General features: G+C 40.2%; 1 protein-coding gene across 1 annotated transcript in view; it reads right to left on the bottom strand.

The window, feature by feature from the left end:
• Positions 1-20,112, bottom strand: part of SV2C (synaptic vesicle glycoprotein 2C) — a 98,897-nt gene extending 78,785 nt beyond the window's left edge. The window contains exon 1 of the mRNA XM_035100167.2: positions 19,827-20,112. The gene's annotated coding sequence lies outside the window, so the exon portion shown is untranslated. The remainder of the gene's footprint in view (positions 1-19,826) is intronic.
• Between the last annotated feature and the right edge of the window lie 357 nt (positions 20,113-20,469).

The following is a 20,469-nucleotide window of genomic DNA, read 5'->3' as shown; positions in this document are numbered from 1 at the left end:
GCTTGCAGAGAAGAGCTTGTAGCTGCTTTGTTCCTCCCTGGTCCTTTTCACTGCCATAGCAGACTCAAACTCCAAACTCCGTGTCATTGTAAATGACAGACAGTTGAGGGAGAGAGGCTTGCCCATTTTGTTGTCTGGCACAGAGCCACTTCCTTTGCTACCTTAATGACCCATACTTAGAGGGCCATTTCCTCACCAGGAAGCTCACCTACCGGTAGCTATTCCAGGAATTGAATCCATGATGGAGCCAAGAATCGGGAGGCATACAGCCTACCCACAGACACAGATTTAAAAGGTGATTGGGCCGGATCCAGACCCCAGGCCTTAGTTTGCCTACCCATGCCCTACACTTTTAAAATAGGCTTTATAAATTAAAATGGTATCTGAAGAAGTGTGCATGCACATGAAAGCTCATACCAAAATAAAAACTTAGTTGGTCTTTAAGGTGCTACTGAAGGATTTTTTTTATTTTATAAATTAATTTCATCATAAAAAACAAACAAAAACAATTGCCAGATCTGTCTGGTGGTCTGTCTGTTAAGCGACTTATTTCAGAAGTTCGAAGGAAGGAACTGACTGGCAAACACGTAATGCTCACTGGAAGGAACAAATGATGGTGAACTAGGAAAGAAACAGCAAAGCAAGCACATCAGAGAATGGATCAGTGGGTCTGAGCATGGAAAGGAAGGCTACATTTGAAAAGAACAGAAGAGCTTCCTTTTGCTTGGAGGAAAGAATGGCATCAGCACTAACAATGAAGTTACATAACAAACTGGTAAACATAGAGCCAAGTAATGAGTAGCTTTAAAAAATAACAACCAATGCGACAAAGCTGCTTCCAATATTTTGCTGGCTGCGCATATAATGTGATTTATTCTGATTGTATCAAAATTAATTTCTAATTGATTGTTGAGTAAGGAACAAACTAGAGAGCATTCTCCCCAAACAGCTTTGTAATTAATAGGTCTTCACTTTGAGGTCTATTCATGCCATATCACCCATGAAATATATATGCTCTGCATGTTGCTATAGCTGAAATTGGATTTCTTTCTTTCATTTTGCTATGACTATTAGGAATTGCAGATCAGCCTTTGAGTTTTGGTGCCTCCCCATTCCGATCTGCATTATGCAGCATGTTATCACAAGGCAGCAAGAATCATGCCCAGCTATGTCTGCTGCTATTAGATAACTGAGCTCATTTGTACAACTATCCTTCCTACATTCCTACTGTAACAGGGGTTTCCTTACAGTCATTGCATGCCTTCAGTGTGCAAAGAATGAGCATAGTCTTTCTTTCTTTTTTGCTTAGTCATGGAGATGAATTGTAACTGCAATTTTAAAACAGTTGCTAAAGTAAATATGAGAAAAGAGGAAATGCTATTAGTGAGGACTTTCTCACAGATACCAATTGTTATTTTTTATTCTTAACCTATCTTTCCTGGTGCCTACGCACATATAAGCTGTGCTGTATATTAGGAAAAGAGCAACAAATAAGTTAAGAAATCACATCAAAAAGTATGCATAGCCTGAAACTGGAGTACAGTGGTACCTCGGTTTAAGTACACAATTGGTTCCGGAAGTCTGTACTTAACCTGAAGCGTACTTAACCTGAAGCAAACTTTCCCTTGGAAGTAATGGAAAGTGGATTAATCCGTTCCAGACGGGTCCGCGGAGTACTCAACCTGAAGCGTGCTTAACCCGAAGAGTGTAATTGGTTCTAGAAGTCCGTACTTAACCTGAAGCGTATTTAACCTGAAGAGAACCTTCCCATTGAAAGTAATGGAAAGTGGATTAATCCGTTTCAGACGGGTCCGCGGAATACTTAAACTGAAAGTACTCAAACCGAGGCGTACTTAAACTGAGGTATGACTGTACTAAAATGGGAAATATCACATTACTAGTCACACCATACATACCTTTATAAAACAGAAACTGAAATACTGCAGATGTGTCAGATCTAAATGTTTTAGAAAAGTGATCCCAATGTTTTTGCTGAAATCAACTAGTTTTAAATATATCTATGCCTGGCCATCTTTATAATTACGTTTAAGCAGTGGTTGCACCATAAGGGGAGAGGCATTGAAGTGCTGGGGACCTGAGCACCACCTGATACATTAATCGTAAAGGATTAATGTATCAGGTGGCGCTCTGGTCCCCAGCACTTCAATGCCTCTCCCCTTATGGTGCAACCATAGAAATGCAAATTAAAACAGGTACACACTATTCTGAGAAGATGACACCTGAGCAGGAAAGAGCTACAGTGGTACCTCTACTTACGAATAACTCTACTTACGAATGTTTCTACTTACGAATGGAGCTCCGTCCGCCATCTTGGATGCGGTTTAGATAGGATTTTTTCTATTTACGAATTTTTAGATAGGGTTGCTTCTACTTATGAATTTTTTCTCCCAATGCATTCCTATGGGATTTGACTTACAAATTTTTTCGACTTACAAATGTGTGTTCGGAACGCATTAAATTCGTAAGTAGAGGTACCACTGTATATGATTGCTACAACAGTCTCTCCATAGGGGAATACAACACAGGGAAGTGGATTTCATGCCTCTGGGTGTACTACTACTACTAATAATAATAATAATAATAATAATAATTTATTTATACTCCACCCATCTGGCTGGTTTCCCCAGCCACTCTGGGCAGCTTCCGACGAAATATTAAAATACAATAATTAATCAAATATTAAAAGTTTCCCTAAACATGTCAGGGTTAACCTAGGGTTGCCATATTTCAAGAAGTAAAAAATCTGGACACCCCCAAAGTTGTTGAGCTTGATTTCTTGGTTTACCTGCCAGAGATCCAGGACAAACCGCTGCCTTCCGAAAATCCACCCCCAGCCCGCCTAGTCGTCACTTCGTCCTTTGAAATCACAGACATATTTGAAAACAAATTAGAGGCTAATAAATTTACATGGCCCAAAAGAGCCTCGCAACCTGATCCTATAAACATCAGAAGCTGATCCCATTGGGTTCAGTGGGGCTTATTTCCATGTAATTTGCATAGGGTTGCTGCTGTACTTGTGCCCTGACTGGGATAAGGAGAAGCTGCTATTTAGGAGTTTTGTCTACCTTCACAAACATGTTTGGGTTGATTTTCAATAGTAGCCACATCAGGAGCAACTGTTGCTGAAGCCAGAAAAAGTCATCTTCACCAAGATCTTGTCAGGACACATACAGTAGAAGACAACAGAATCTTAACGTGGTACGATAGACTGCACCAGTCCTGAATGTTTTTTTTGGGGGGGGGTTGTTGGATTAACAGGACAACTCACTTGTCAATCATGTGATATCATAATGACATCAGGTGATTGACAGCACTTCCCAAATGCCTGGCAGGCAGTGTATTGCTTCCCAAGGGCCAAATGTAAGGCTGGCAAAGTTATTTGCACAGTGTTTCCTCAAAACCAACCAACCAACTGGTAATTGCTGCACCTGCAAAAACCCTTTCAGTCAAGCCCCACCTTTACCTGCCACACACCTGACATAATATACATAGGGCAAGTGGCTATGGCTCACCCACAATGAGCTTGTAGGTCAACTGGGGAGGCCTGGTGAGCCACCTTAGAAATACATCACATCTCATCATAGCTGGAAACAGCTGGCTTCTTTGCCTGCACATTCTCCAGTTCTGAGCTTTTGATGGGCAGCTGAAAAATCACTCTTCTTGTGGTTCTTTATCTTTAAATGAGACTTGGACCAGATTGCAGAGGGCCTTCTCGGAAGTGACTCACTCCCTGTGGAACACCCTCCCATAAGATGTCAAGGAGATAAAGAAATACACAATTTTTAGAAGACACCTGAAGGCAGCCTTGTATCGGGAAGTTTTTAAAGTTCGATGTTTTATTTTGTTTTTATATTTTTCTGGAAACTACCCAGAGTGGCTGGGGAAACCGAACCAGATGGGCAGGGAATAATAATAATAATAATAATAATAATAATAATAATAATAATAATAATAATAATGTCCTTCTAATAATATTGTCCCTCTAATAGAGGGCACCTTCTGACATCCTTTCAAAACAGGGATGTCCTCAATAAACAAGGTCACAAGGCCAGTTTAATGAAAGCCTAGTAACTCATGGTTTAAATGTGCTTGTTTCAAACAAACCATAGTTAAGCTTAACCCAAATTTGCCAGGTTTGGACAACATGACAGCATGTGATTAATCAAATGAACACTTCCAAACTTCTCAAGGCTGCGTTGGAGAAAAGCACTAGTCTGAATATGCCTGGGTTTGTTCCTGTCATGGTTTATCATGACACCTAAAGATAGCAACTGTGTTATCACAGTCTACCTGTGGACATATCATCATGGTAAGTTACCTATAGAACTGAAACCTTTCAAATGATATATCCATAATTCATTAGAAATGGTGTGGCAATAAAAACCTTGTTAATAACAGCAGATTCCTTCCTGTAGAATATGATTCTGGCAGAATGGGGAGATTTCACAGATAAGAACACGCTATGCCAAATACATTATATAGCAAAAGGAACAATATTTCCAATGGAATAGAAAATGAAAATAGCTTGATAAGGGAATAGATCAGAAACCTGGCAAACAAATATCTTACATATTTTATTTAAAGTGCTTTCTGAAGGTTTAGACAGCATAAGGTTCAAAAGGCAACTGCAATTCTAACTGAAATGGTACACCATTCAGCATCTCTCTTCTGTACTTATAGATATCTATCCTGTAACACTTTAGCTACAGATGTCATTGATGGTAAAAACAAACCACAGCTTAGTGTTATGTGTAAATGAACATAGCCTACGGCCTAGATCTTTCTCATACACTTTTATTGATAGATCTTTGCCCTTTTTTCAGATGCGTAGCATTTGGTTGAGCGAAGAGTACCTGATTTTATTAACACTAATGTTGCATACTAAGAATTCAATACCGGTAGTGGAAACCACATACTCAAGCAGGCTGCAACACATATTCCATGTTTTACACCATAAACTCATCCAATGAGGTTATTTAGCTTGCTCGTTAAATGGCATATAATAGTTGCAGGGCTTATGGGAAAGTACTCAAGTGAGTTCATTTTATTTTAGTATCTAACAATATACGATATTCTCCTTCAGCATCTGTGTAACAAGTACAAACAAGATAGCCTTTTCCCTGTTGTGAACAAGCTAATTTGGCTTCTTAATCTTCTTGGCTTTCTTCTGCTATTCTTAATTGCTGAGCCCAGGGAGTTCAGCTTTCTAAATTATTCAGTGTGTGTAAATTTGGTTCAACTATAATTAAATGGCCCATCTGTATACTAATACTTTCCAATTCAACTCTTACAGTGTAGGAACTTGAAATCATATTTTTCAGTCAGCAGCTCTGTAAAAGGGGCTCTCACTTCTATAACTTCCTATACATTTTTGGTCAAATGCTAACTATGGCACAAAAACACCTCAATATCTTGGGGCAACACAAACCAGTCTGGTTTGCACTTAATGCTAAGCCAAACTATGGCTTAGTGTGAATGAGCAAGCATGCTGGTGCAGACTTAGAAAATTCTGGCAGCTTCATTCCTCCTCACTCCTGACATACTACCCAGAGCTAAGCCATGGTTTGGATTAGCATTGTGTGCAAAGCTGGGCTCATGGATTGTCTCGCTACAAACAAACAACAAGTTGCTGTTGCTGTCATTAGTTGTTGTTGTTTTTAAAATAAATATACAGTAGTTTAATTTCCAATATATTAACAATTATTTCCAATATATTAACAATTATTTTTTAAAAAAATCATTAAAAGGTACAAAAACAAAATCCCACCCCCTCCCCCATCCAGGGCACATCAATCTACATAGTTAAGTTTGCTAAATTCCAATATGTGATTTTGATGGTTGCCATTTTTCAGGGTTATCATAAACTATTTTATAAAAGGTTACCATATTTCAACAAAATATGAAATACATCATCTATATTATTCAATGGATGCAATCTCTTTGCTAATTTTTTTGATACAGCAATAGACCCCACATTCTGTTTCCAATGAGAGATACACATATGTTCCAATGCTTTCCAGTTCTGTGCTACTAATAGGTGTACTGCTACTAAAGTAAAAGTAACTTGTTCTTTATAACAGAGGTCAAATTGGCCTTCTTTAAAAGTACCGTAGTTAACAATCCAAAACTTGAGGTACATTCCACATGTGGAATGGTAATATACCTTCTTTCTGTAAATACCCTCTGCCAGAAGGGCTTTATATGTTTACACACACATCCACCACATGTGAAATGTTGTACCTATACTATTGCAGCCTCTCCAGCACAGGGGTGGGATGGACAAACCACAAGTTGTATTGTTCTTGACGTATCACTCATGTCTTTTTCTTGGGAAGACAAATCACAAGCCCCAGTTCTCATGCAATGCTTAGTCAAACCTAACATGACAGCAGCACAAACAGGGGAGAAGTGAAGAAGCTGCAATTTTCTAACTGTGCACCAGCACACTTGCTCATGCATGTGTAACCTTGGTTTGGCTTAGTAGTCTTGTTCACATGTGATGCTATGTGGAAGCAAATGCCACTGATTCCTTCACTGAGAGTTATTTTAATGTATTATGTTCTTAGTGGCTTATATGTCAATACTTTTAGGGGGGGAATCAGGCTACAGTACTTTGCATCCTGTTAGCTCATTTAGATGTTATGAAAGCAAACATTTTTTGTGACCAACTGTTATTCTAAAGGTAAGTAAGTTAAACAACTTATCTATGTTATCAAGAAACAAAAAATAACATGGATTTTATTCATTTGGGCAAACATGAAGAGGTACTTTTCCATTAACTGTACCACTTCAGCCTGAAAGTGAGGGATCACAGGCCTTCCCTTTAAAAACAAAATAAAAACAAAATCCACAACCTCCTACAATTAAAAAAATCCTACTACTCACTTTTCTTTTGCATATTTTAACCTCTTATCTTCTTCTAGTACCTGCCCTATATTTGATGTAACCCTGATTCTCCCATACTGAAGAAACCTTCTCTTGACCCATTGACCTTGTACAGTGCCTGTTTTTTTATTTCTTATTGTGTATTTGGGTTTGTTTTAATGAATCTTGTTTTATTATGTTAATTATGTTGAATGCCCATTTGCATATTATATGAAAAGTGATTATATGAATCCTTTAATAAATAAATAATAAAATAATTTTTGTCCTATTTCCCTTGAATGCTGGCTTATTATCAGTATTTCCTCTTTTGCTAATTCTTTGTTAGATGCCCACCAACACAATTTCTGTTCCTCCCATTGCACTGAATCTGCTTTTCTTAGTGACCTCTGCCTTGCTAAATCACACGGTCAGTTTTCGGTTTTGCTTTGTTTTTACTTCACAAGTAGCACCAATGGTAACTGAACCCCCTTGAGCCGTGCAGTATCTACCTCTCAAGCTTTCTGTGAACATGATGGGTAGTTGGGTGTCAGCAGGAATTAACATCCAGGAATTCAGAAGGTATAGTCAATACACAAGGTGTTTGTGACAGCTCCAGATATTTAGGTTGAAGCAAACAACAACCCAGAGGTGTGCAGCTGGAGTCCAACTCTGACATTTAAATTAAGTGATTCATCCTTGATGGTAAACTAGAGGTGTGGAAAATTACTAGGATTAATCAAGGTTTAACACAGAAGGTCTGCCATGCTTAATATGAATCTGAATTCACTAGAGATCAGACACAGAACTCTTATTGTATTTTAATGTTCTGTTGGAAACCACCCAGAGTGGCTGGGGAAGCCCAGCCAGATGGGCAAGGTATAAATAATAAATTATTATTGTTGTTATTATTATTGTTATTATTATTTTCTTTTACTTTGAAAATTAAGGAGGTACCTGACAGCATATGTTGTTTGACTGACAAAATTGTGAATTAAAATAATAATAAAAATCAGTCCAGTAGCACCTTAGAAACCAACTAAGTTTGTCATTGGTTTGAGCTTTCATGTGCATGCACACTTCTTCAGATACGGTATCTGAAGGTATCTGAAGAAGTGTGCATGCACATGAAAGCTCATACCAATGACAAAATTATGGTAGTTGGTCTCTAAGGTGCTAATGGAAGGAATTTTGTTTTTGTTTTTGTTTTGACTACGGCAGACCAACACGGCTACCTACTTGAATTAAAACAGATAGCTTCAACCAAACATCAGATAAATTTATTCTCTCAGAGTGGTGGGGAGAAGTGTATTATATAAACAGGCATACACATACACGCAAATACAAAACAAAACAAAATGACACAAATAAAGGAACATGTCAAAAGGACATGAGGCTACTGGGCAACTATTCTATAACCGTACAGTAATTAATTACCTGTACAAAGCTCTCTACTATTAAACTCAAAAGGGCTGACAAGTCTGCCAACAGCTGTCTCCAAGCTTTCATTTCAGCAATCAAAGCTGAAACCAACAGATAAGTACCAAGACAGATTTAATTACTTTCCCCTCTTATTCATTAATTTTATTAGATGGAACCATTCAACGTCCCCTCAGAATGGGGTACGCTGCTATACTGCATATGAAAACAAAAGAGAAATGTTGTGGTGCTCAGAGACATCTTAAGTGAAATCTGTCTGGATGTCTGTACCAGATATAATTTCATGGGTGAATTACGGCATTCTAATTCTGAATGCATAAGTTGTTATTTCAATTTCCAGGGAAACGTAAGTTGCAACCCTAAACATACTTGCTAGGATTGTGCTACAATGAGGCTGCCTGGCTGTTTGAAACTTCTTTCTATCTCAGGATCAACTAATAGTCTGTAGGCAGGATACAACTCCTGAAGCAATTTTATCTGTCCCTCGAATCACTACCAAATTTTGAACAATGAAAGATATTTTTTTAATTGACAATTTATAATTGTAAATAAATGTTTTCAAGTTACAAGAAATAAGGATGTTCTAAGGATGATTGAAGTTATACACCTGTCCTTTGCATTTTATATTTAAGGGTGCATATTTGTATACTGTATAACGTTGTGCATGAACACACATGGTCAATAACTCTGTAGCACCTAGAGATGAAACTATTAGGTGGTCACTTTGTGCTTCAAAAACCTCTTCTAGCCTTTGACCAGTGTTTAGTGGAGAACACCCACCCCAAAACAATAGAAAAGTCCACAATCTCAGCTCTGCCTTTGAGTTTTCATTTCTTTGCTTTGGCAAATTGATATTTGAACAATGACAAGTTATAGCTATTGCTGTGGAATAAAACCAGTTCTGCTCCTTAGCAATCCCTTGGACACACACACAAAAATGTTGTGCAGTCATAATTCATGCTCACCTCAAATGCAGCTTTTTAAAAAATCCAACTGCAGACAACATGATTATCTGTAAATCAAAGAAACACTTCCTCATCAATAATGTCCTCTGCATGCCATAGATAAGGTGCATTGTACTCTTATCAACACCTTAATTATACAAGCTCAGAAAACACACAAGTGTCTACTATTCACTAAGCTCTTGATACAATTTCTCATTTGTTGTCATTGCTGCCATATTACTTTGCCACACATATTATATCCCATGCATGAATTTTTTTGTTTATAGAAACAAACTTCTTTGTGCATCCTTATATCAGACAAACTTCAGTACCAACTGAACTGGGGGATGAGTCAGAAGGAAGATATACAGTACTTCAATCTCAAGGCAACAATGAAAATAAACTCTTTTACAGACCCGTACTGCTGGCAAATGGAAGGAGAAGCTTGAAAGAAGCCTTTTTGTCTGTCACCTTACATTTCTTGAAAGCCTGGCAAACCAGAAAAAACCTGAAAGCCTTTGACAAACCAGAGCATTAAACTGACTATACTGATCACCCCTTTTGGGAGATTCAGTTTTTAACACTTCCCATTTGGAATCGTGAGTGCACCTCTGAAATAAAAAGAACTCCTCAAACATGAAAAGAGTAATTGTATTAGTTGATGCTGTCCTAATACATGACACATGAATGAAAGCGCATTACAAAACACTGGTCATTGCCTTGAATTGGATCTTTTAATCTGGATTCAAACTAAACAAAGAAAAGTGTATGTTATCAAAGTGAAATAGAATTCATGGGGCAAAGCCATGCTTTGAAAAGATAACTGCCATTAGAGAGAATCCCAGTAACATTATATAACTAAGATGCTCTTGGAGAATACTGAACTATTTCTGTAAGTATTCGCAAGACACTAAACCTGTTACCACTAAACCTGTTACTAAGGTCCAGGGAGGAATCAGGAAGCTGCCTTTACAAAGATAAAGAACATGATATCCAATGTTCCAATTTTGCATATTTGTGATGTCAACAAACCTACAATGGTTCATGAAGATGCAAGCAGCTAGTTGCACTAGTTGAAGTGCTACTACAGCTACTACAAATGCTACCACAACATGTTTCAGAATGGATGCCAATCCCATTCTGTCCAATAACTCTTAATGAAGCAGGTAGGTAGCCGTGTTGGTCTGACGTGGTCAAAACAAAATTTTAAAAAATCCTTCCAGTAGCACCTTAGAGACCAACTAAGTTTGTCATAGGTATGAGCTTTCGTGTGCATGCACACTTTTTCAGATACTTCTTCAGATTCTGTTTCAGTGTATCTGAAGAAGTGTGCATGCACACGAAAGCTCATACCTATGACAAACTTAGTTGGTCTCTAAGGTGCTATGGTCCATGGGGTCACGAAGAGTCGGACACGACTAAACGACTAAACAACAACAAGGTGCTACTGGAAGGATTTTTTTTATTTTGTCTTAATGAAGCAATGAAACAAAAGCACACTTTTTTATATATAAAAAAGATATTTTCCAAACCTTTTGAAAACTCTTACAGATAAACTATGTGGTCAACCTTTTTTAAGAGTCCTCATAGACCCATAAATGCTTGGTAAGGGGGGGGGAATGAATCAAGTACATTACTACACCAATGTCTTCTAATAAGACTGAGGAGATTCAACACGATAGGAAAATTTGTTTCATGGGATGGAAACTGTTACTAGCAGACACCTTGTCAAGAAACTGCACAAATGAATACAAGTTAGAGGAGTTCCAAAATTATGTTATCAGATCCAGAATTTAAGAAGTAATTAGAAATACGCATTGAATGTAGCCCAGCAGATTTGCTAATGGGAAAAGAAATCAGAACACTCATTCCAGCTACAGAGAAGAATCTCATTCCAAAGTAGCCTGATCTGGAAAAAGTTCAGAATATAAAGCTAAGTGAAGCTATTAACGTATCTATAACTGGCACAATTCAGTGTGGGAACTACTACATTTAGAGCCAGGAGTCTGAGCTTATAGTCAGTAACAGAGAAAAGACATGTCACACTCCAACATCAGTTTCATATTCTCACGGGCCACCAACTACTTAACAGAAACAGATTTTTTCCCCTATTCCTATGAATGAACAAATGCATAAGTTCTTCTGGAAACTGAAGTTCATCGACTAAGACTCTGCCTGTGCCATCTTCTGATAGCATTACTTAGTCTTGTTGAGTTATTTTGACTATATTACACAGTGCACTTAGTTATTAAATCTAGTTTGTGCTTTTGTCTCATGCTCTGCAATTACATGGAAAAATATTGTTTCAATAACCATGCTTTTAAGAAATACTACCTCTATTAAAAGAAGCCTGCACTTACCAACATGCCCATTGCAAAGTAATATTTGCATTTGAATTACATCTTTGTTATTCCTTAAATCCCATTAGATTTCTTTTAGAGTAGGCACTTACATAAAAGTGAATGTAGAGATGAAAGGCATCTATCTTTTTGAAATTTTAACAATTTAGAATAGGGGTTTAATAAATAAAATAATGGCAGAATGAGTTGGAAATAGAGGTTTCTCATATTTCTGCTTAAAACAAATGCAGGGACTGTGAAGCAAAATACCGGTAATATGTCACAGGTTATTTTAATAAAATAGGATATGGCTTTCAAATTACTGAAAAATGTACTGTATTAAGGTAAAGCTACAACACCGTAATACTCAATAATGTATCTAAACTCTGAGCATGAAGACATTTCTTCAGGCTCTTAAAAGTATTATAATTCTGGTCATATTTATATTATGGGCACAGCTGCGAGTTAATGCCTGTGGCACTAGTGACTTCAAGGGAGTGCTGTGATAACCACCCTTTCCACTATGTAACAATGCACTGTATATGAATATATGCTTCATTTTATTAGCTAGTGAATGAGCCAGATTGGACAAACAGATTGGAATTCACTGCAGAAAGAGAAAATAAATAGCATTAATCATTTTAGACAAAACTCTAATTCTGAACAATCTTCTTTGGAAGTCCTATCCATTAATATCAATGAGTTCAAGGGGACCTACTCTTGTGTAAACCTGGTAAGATTGCAGCCTGAGGCACAACTAATATTCTCTAGGTGGGCTAATGTGATAAAATTGGGTTAAAAACATAGGCCTGATCCCTTGATGTTCCCAGAAACCTAATGATGTATGAATATATTTAAAAAGGTAAAGATAAAAGGACCCCTGACTGTTAAATCCAGTCGCAGACGACTCTGGGGTTGCGGCGCTCGTCTCGCTTTACAGGCCGAGGGAGCCGACGTTTGTCCGCATACAGTTTTTCCGGGTCATGTGGCCAGCATGACTAAGCCGCTTCTGGAGAAACCAGAGCAGTACCACAGTGGTACCTATTTATCTACTTGCACTTTGATGTGCTTTCAAACTGCTACCGTAGGTTGGCAGGAGCTGGGACCAAGCAACGGGAGCTCACTCCGCCATGGGGATTCGAACCGCCGACCTTCTGATCGACAAGCCCTAGGCTCTGGGGTTTAACCCACAGCGCCACCCGCATCCCTTATGAATATATTCATCATATATTATTACAGGCTGGATCTGGACACATCAAAGAAGTGTTTCAGTTTAAAGTGTTGTAAATTTAAACAGAAAACATGTAGAGAAAAATGGGACTCCGCATCACCATCTGGTGGCACAATGTTAAATTGCATACCAGTTTAGCTGAGTCCACACTTTGATCTTAAAAATACTGACTTGGAAATAAATCCCATTGATTTTTCTGTAGAGTTTGCTTTTGCAATATATGTTTATGGTTGCAGCTTTAAACTATTCATCAGGAAAGCTGATTGCTTGGGCTTGGAAAACATTTTAAAACTGTCTATGGCAGCAGGCTCAAAGTTCCAACGATAAAGGAAGTACTGTAACATGTAAAAATCAGCTAACTAGAAAAGAAGCAGATTGGTGTTTTTAAAAACAAAACAGAAACCTGAAACGAATGTTGGTCAGGTTCACACTTCATATTAAACCATAGTTAATGTTCAACTATGGTTTCACGAGAAAGTCCCCAATTCACTCATTTCCAGCCTCACTATACTGAAAGCAACAAACTACAAGTCTTGGCTTGTCATGTCATCTGAACTCAGGATTGTGGTCTCTTTCTCTCTGGTTGTAGCCTTTCAGGACAATGAGACCAGGAGCCAGGGAGCAGTGAAGCAGAGCCACAAAGCATGGATTTTAATGGTATTAAACAATTAACATGATTTAATGCTAATTGAGAACACAGTGAAGTGTTATTTAGGAGCACTTTCCAGAGGGGAAGCCATGTTAATCTGTTGTAGCAAAAACAACAAAAGAGTCCTGTGTCACCTTTTAATACATTTAGACCAGTGTATTTATTAAGCCAGAATATTTATTATTAAGCCATAGAGGAAAGAATACTATTTTGGTTGTGAACACATAATACACTTTCCAAAATGGGAACACCTAGTAGCTTTCAGCTGCATAGCTGCCCTCCTGACACTGGGGTCACTGCAGCTTAACTGGACAGTGTGGGGGGAGTCAGAGAGGAGAGAAGTTGAGACTGCATTGAACCACTGGCAGAGCCACTTTGGAGCATGCATGTTGTTGTTGTTTAGTCGTTTAGTTGTGTCCGACTCTTCGTGACCCCATGGACCATAGCACGCCAGGCACTCCTGTCTTGCACTGCCTCCAGCAGTTTGGTCAGACTCATGTTGGTAGCTTCGAGAACACTGTCCAACCATCTCGTGCTCTGTCGTCTCCTTCTCCTTGTGCTCTCAATCTTTCCCAAAATCAGGGTCTTTTCCAGAGAGTCTTCTTTTCTCATGAGGTAGTCAAAGTATTGGAGCCTCAGCTTCAGGATCTGTCCTCCCAGAGAGCACTCAGGGCTGATTTCCTTCAGAATGGATAGGTTTGATCTTCTTGCAGCCCATGGGACTCTCAAGAGTCTCCTCCAGCACCATAATTCAAAAGCATCAATTCTTCGGCGATCAGCCTTCTTTATGGTCCAGCTCTCACTTCCATACATCACTACTGGGAAAACCATAGCTTTAACTATACGGACCTTTGTCGGCAAAGTGATGTCTCTGCTTTTTAAGATGCTGTCTATGTTTGTCATTGCTTTTCTCCCAAGAAGCAGGTGTCTTTTAATTTCATCTGCAGTGATCATGGAACCCAAGAAAAAAAATCTCTCACTGCCTCCATTTCTTCCCCTTCTATTTACCAGGAGGTGATGGGACTTGCATACAGACCCCAATCTCACTGTTGCCCCCCTGCCTCACCCCCAGTCCATCCAGTAAAAGTGGCAGCAACACCAGTGTTGGAGCGCAAGTTCCACAGCAATGCTGCTAACCTAAATTAGTCATTTATAGTGTAAGTTCAGACAAGTGAGATGGTAAGTTCTGCAAGGTAGTAACTTTCATGGACCTATTTGCAAGGTTTCCATGAACCATAACACATAGCTGCCAAGTTTTCCCTTTTCTCGCAAGGAAGCCTATTCAGCATAAGGGAAAATCCCTTTAAAAAAGGGATAACTTGGCAGCTATGCCATAACAAAGTGGCATTTACAGCCACCAGGTCAATCATATTTCTTGAATTATAGATGATTTCCTGACCTTACTTTGTAAGCAGTTACAGTATCTAGATTAATCAATAGTTATTATTGTTTCTACTGAATAAAATTAAAGGATTTTTTTTCTTCCTGAAATAATTTCCTATACCAGTACATTGAATTACTGTATGACACAGGACCACCCCAGCTTTTTCATATGGTTTGCAGGAAATGTTGCCAAACCAATCGCAAGCTTTTTTAAAAAATGTTTATTGGTTCTCTTTTGTTGTACCTATTACATAAAAGCAACCCTCAGATTCAAGATTAGCAGTTCTCAAGTCCTTTACCGGTAATTAACTGTTTTCCTATATTAAAGTAGGCCTTAAAAAGCAACACAATAGATTCAAGACGTTCTTACACTTCAGCTGTTTTTTTGTGTGTGTTTTGTTGTTCTTGTTATTTTTGTTTTTCCAATAGCAAGAAATAATATAATAATCTTATAGCTGCTTTCTCCCATCTACCCACTTGCTGCAGGTTCCCTACCTTCCCAGGTTAGGTGAATGGCAACAGATGACCAGTGACATGACTTTGTCAGTGGTGGCACCCAGGCTTTGAAACTGCTTCCCCAGAGCAAAGTATTGACTTTACTGTCAATGCAACATTAAATCAATGTGTCTGTCACCTTTGGGGATGGAAAATCAAAATGCCCTTTGATTACCATTTCCTTGCTGCTACTTAATTTTATTTGATATTTTAGTCTGGTTTATTGCATTTTATTCTTTCATCCAGTCATCTTGGATACCCAATGTAAAAAGGTAAGAATGAGAAAAAATAAACAAAATTTTAAAAAATTGTATAAGAGCAAAACAGTTTTAATACCTTTTTAAATTATTTCTGTGGTCTCCACTTCAGAAATCAGAAAGGACCTTGCAAATCCATATGGCATTGCTTTTTGATAACTTCATTCCCCCTTCCCAAAAAGCCATTTGTAAGTCATAAAAATCCAATATCCTATTGCTTTCTGTTTTTAAATAATGTGTTTCTAGGCCCTATGAATGCAAACCTAAGGCTGGAATTGTATGATCACAATCTTAGACCTGCTTAGTAGGATCTCAAGATGATGGCGTTTTATCACAGAGTACACAATATACCTCCTTAATATTGAGTGTTCAAGCTTATGCTGCATATGAATTAATTTGTGTAGGCTGACAAAAAAAAATACTGTAAAACCTCTGATGACCCCCCCACCTTTTCATATAATGTTGTTCTCTTACATACAGCATCACCTATACACTTGCAGCTATTCTTTGGTGAAGAACAAATTGAATGTTTTCTTTAAGAGTTTACACTAATTGCAAATAGGCTGTCAAAATGTTAACTACCACAAGATTCTATGCATTTGATAGTTTGACATTTGAAAAAGCTAGATTGTGCATAAAATTTAAAGTTATATGCAGAAACGGGCAAAACTTAATTTTAAGGAATTATTTGTCATGCAGAGTTTTTATGAAATACCATTTGAAATCCTGCCTCCATATTTCAACTTTGGTCCTAAAGCAGGATTTTGTTTTCAGAAAAATGCATCTTTCATCTTAAAAGAAAAGCCTAGTACAGAATTTTGCATTGTTCTTGGTGCCCTCCAGCACATAAGCTCAAAATATCCAATGCACTTTGACAATAAAAATGTATTTTGACCTAGCATGTTACAGATAAGCACTCAATAAAATTAAAATACAAACACAACTGCTGTGACATTTTAAACTTATTCTTGATCTGTTCTAGTACATTAAACACTTTGTGCTACATAACACCAAGAAAGCAGCTGGTACGAGCTCCCTTTCATGTTTGCAAATTAATTTAACCTAATGGATGTGTTTTTGATTAAGCAAGCATTGATATTCAGTTTTTTATAGGCATGATCGTAGAGTTCTCCTGCAAGATTTCGTCAGTGTAAGCGGCTTGCTGGGCGGGAAAGGAGCAATCCTAAGCATATTCAATGAGGTTCTCCGTTAAAGTAAACAATAGTTAGGATCAGGCCGCTTGCAAGGTTGTGAGGATCTCACACTTCCTTGCAACCAAATAATTCTATTGAATCAGTCAGGCTTTCTTCCAGTTAAGATTTGTTAAGGACTGATAATAAGTTCAATTTTAAAAAATAACGTTGTTTTTTTTGTTTTAAAGTGGTACAATTTTATTGGTATTTATATTGGACAGAAGCTCCACCCTGCTTCTAGTAAGGTCAGTTTTTCACGAGTAGTAGACATTTCATGAACAGGTTCCCTTATTATATCTTGAACGATGAGCTGATTTTCAGCTCATATTTAAAAAAAACATTTTAATATATCCTACATGCCTACGTTTTAAATATGACGCATTTATCAACCTTCCAATCGTTCTTATCACATGCTATTTATTACATCTGCAATCAATGTCCGGTCCATAATGCAGCCAAAGGCTTCCCAGGATGCTTTTGTCCTTTCATTCTCTTTCCTAATCTATTTGTTCAAAATCAAGGGGAATGCATCACATGTTCATTCATGCTTTCTTTTAAAATGGGTTTGAAATATATAAAAAGAAAGCACTTGGTGTAAACCTAATTTGGAACAACTTGTCATGCTAGAGAATAGGATTGCTTTGTATGTGCTTACTGATGGTATAGATTAGCTTTATTAAATTAATATACATTAAAAGTAACTGTAGGAGCGTAAAACCTTATGCTTCTTTTCCCACAAAATGTTATTTCAGACACACCAGTACTCATGAGAACTACTTGCAAAGTTATTTAACAAAATGTAACTTTATTATATTATCATACATAATAAAAATCACTTTAAATATTTAGAAAGGCTTCAGAATTTCGTGGGCCAAAATTTTGAGATAAGCAAGATTTTATGTCATATTTAAATGAGAATGAAAGCTTATTTTCCAAGTTTACTTCAAAAGGTGGGGCATTCTTATTTTCTGTGTTGTGTTTGCTATAGTAGAATCTGAGTGGTTCTTTTATGGAAGCAGTCATTCATATCACCCAACACAAAACAAATTAAAAACAAAACACACAAGTGACCTGTTTTATGTATTATCTTTTTTTTCTGATAGATAGGGCTTCCCAACAAATACTCAAATAATTTTCAATATTTTTTGGAGGGTGGAAAAATACAGGCTTTCTTCAGCAGCTTCTTAAAAAATAATAATAATGAAGCATGTTGATTCTTTTCCAAATTCCATTTACAGCCCTGTAGTGCTTCTAAATCACATCTGGGTGCCATCTCTCTCTCACACACACACAAAACACACACACACACACACAGGATCATATGCACACATCTAGTTGTTGTCAGCTCCCTGCACTGCAGTACAATGCAGCCCAATACAGGTAGGGCACTAGGAGCTAGATGGAAACTCCTCTCCGCATTCTGCCCCTTCTAGGACCATCACGCATAGCTTATTTGGAGGGGGGGAGCGAGGGCTTGCAAGCTGATAAGGGGAATGCACCCCACTGCTCCATACAACTGTACAGAACACTGGATTCCTTCCACAGGGATATGAAGCCACAGGAAGCCATCATTATCAGCATCATACCCTTATGCGGGAAAGAGTCCTGGACCTGGATGCTATTGCTCAGCAAAGGCCAAAGTATCTCAACGTGGCTTGGCAGAAACAAGGCGGCGAGCTCTTTATTCTGCATGCCTTTCCCCCACCCAGTCCACCCCACACACCCCAAGAGGCAACCCCGAGTAAGCCCGCCCACCCCGACCACCGTCAGCATCCAGCGATTCGTTTCGCGCTCCCCAAGCGCGTTGGAGGGGGGGATTCCCAGCAGTGACTCCGGGGAGACGCACGCGCCGAGCTGGAGCACACACGCGGCTCCATCCCCTTCGAAGTCCCCGGGTATGCTGAGTCAGCTTCGTCAGCCCCCACCCGTCCCCCAACAGCCCTCCTGACGACGGTCCCTCTTTGCCCCGGGGGCTGCAGAGCAGACCCGCACGCCGAGCAAACGCAGCGGAGAGGAAAGGGAGGGTGGGGGCGGGTAAGGAAAGAGATGGGAAAGAAAGAGCAAGGTTCCGGGACGGGATTCCCTCAACGGCTAGCTGCTCATTCCATTTCACCCAAGTATGCGGCGATTTAAACAACAACAATGCCCTTTCCTTAAAGTCTTTTCGGGTCCTGGTGCCTAACCAACCCCAAGAACTTTGCAAGCCTCGGAATGAGGGGGAAAGAATCTTGCAGATTCATCCTACGGGAAGCAAGTGCCCAGGGTCTTGTTTCCCCCCTAATGCACTTTGCAACGCCTCGTGGCTTTTCCCGACGCACCGCACTGCAAAAGTCTGGCTGGTTTTTTTTGCAGCCGGCATGCGTGCATGCTGCACCTTTTCCATTTCCCCGCGTTCGAGGCTTCCCCGCCACTACCTCCCGCCAGCTTCCCGCATCTGCCTTCTGCAAACACTTTCTCCCACCTCGGAGCATCCTTTGCGCGCCTGCCCTCCCCTCCCCACGAAGTTCTCGTTGGGTTTTTATTTGAGGGCGGAAGGCGTCAGAAAAGAAGAAGGGAAAAGGGAGCCTGACTAGGGAGACTGGAGAGAGAACGACTGCAGGATGGCTGGGAGGGTCCTGCATGATGATGATGGCAGGGTCGCGCCAAGCTGGGGGGCTTTCCCCCTCGGGGGCTCCCGTGGCGTGGCCCCCCAAAGGGCTGCGATCCTATTGCACACGTTTCCTTCCGAGTAAGCACGCCTAAGCTGAGGCTGCGAAGCCGACGCCCGCTCCTCCGAGGCAAAAAGGTCCCGCGGAACTCGGCAGAACTTCTGCTTCCCAGAGGGCTCGCCGTTTCCTGCCATCTTGTCCTGTCGCAAAAGCTGCACCGTTCCCGCCACAAGCGGAAAGTTCGACGCCTCAGAGGCGGCTCCAGCGCCAAACCAACCTGACCGTGAGGGCGGCGAGGACTAGGTGAAAAAAAGTTCCTCGGGACTGCGAGCAGTTCCCGAAGAAGGGAAGCCTAGCTCACTTACCCGCTGGAATAGCAGCCCGCAGCCGCCTCCCTCGCCTCACGCCGCCGCTCGCTTCCTCTCCCGCCGCTCGGAGCGCCGCTTGGTAAGCGCTGCTGCGGCTCAGCGGAGGTGGCGTGGCGGCGTATGGTGGTGTTTCCCCCCCTCAATTCCGACGCACCCCGTCAGCCCTCTGCTCCTCTCTCCTGAGGCAGGAGCGCGAGGCGTGACAAGAGCCCGAGGAGGAGGGAGGCGGGAAAGTGGCTGTGCGCGCGGGCTCCCCGGCGCAGCGCGCGCTGCCTCTTGCTGCAGTGCCGAAGAGCGCCTGGCGAGAGGGAAGAGTCACGGCGAGGGCGGGAGGCAGGCGACGCACCGTCAAGAATCGGAGGCGTGGGCGGGGTGCGACGGCTGGGCAAGCCCATTCTCCCTCGCCTGGGGAAAGCAGCGGGAAAGAAGGGGAGGGGGGAGGGCGAGAAGGTGGCGCCGGCGGAGAAGCCGTGCGAAACCAGCCTAGCGCGCAGGCAAGAAGACCATTTCCCGAGAAAGGCGAGGGAACGCAGCCAGACAAATGCAGTGTCCATTCTTGCCGCGCGCAAGCTGCGAAATAACTCGGACTGGCATTTTCAAAGGCTTTTGAATGGGGCTCTATTGACAGATTTGAGTACAG

This window comes from Zootoca vivipara, chromosome 11, assembly GCF_963506605.1.
Source record: "Zootoca vivipara chromosome 11, rZooViv1.1, whole genome shotgun sequence".
NCBI classification, from domain to species: domain Eukaryota; kingdom Metazoa; phylum Chordata; class Lepidosauria; order Squamata; family Lacertidae; genus Zootoca; species Zootoca vivipara.
The sequence above is the reverse complement of the archived record's forward strand: the minus strand, read 5'-3'. Positions and strand labels throughout refer to the sequence as shown.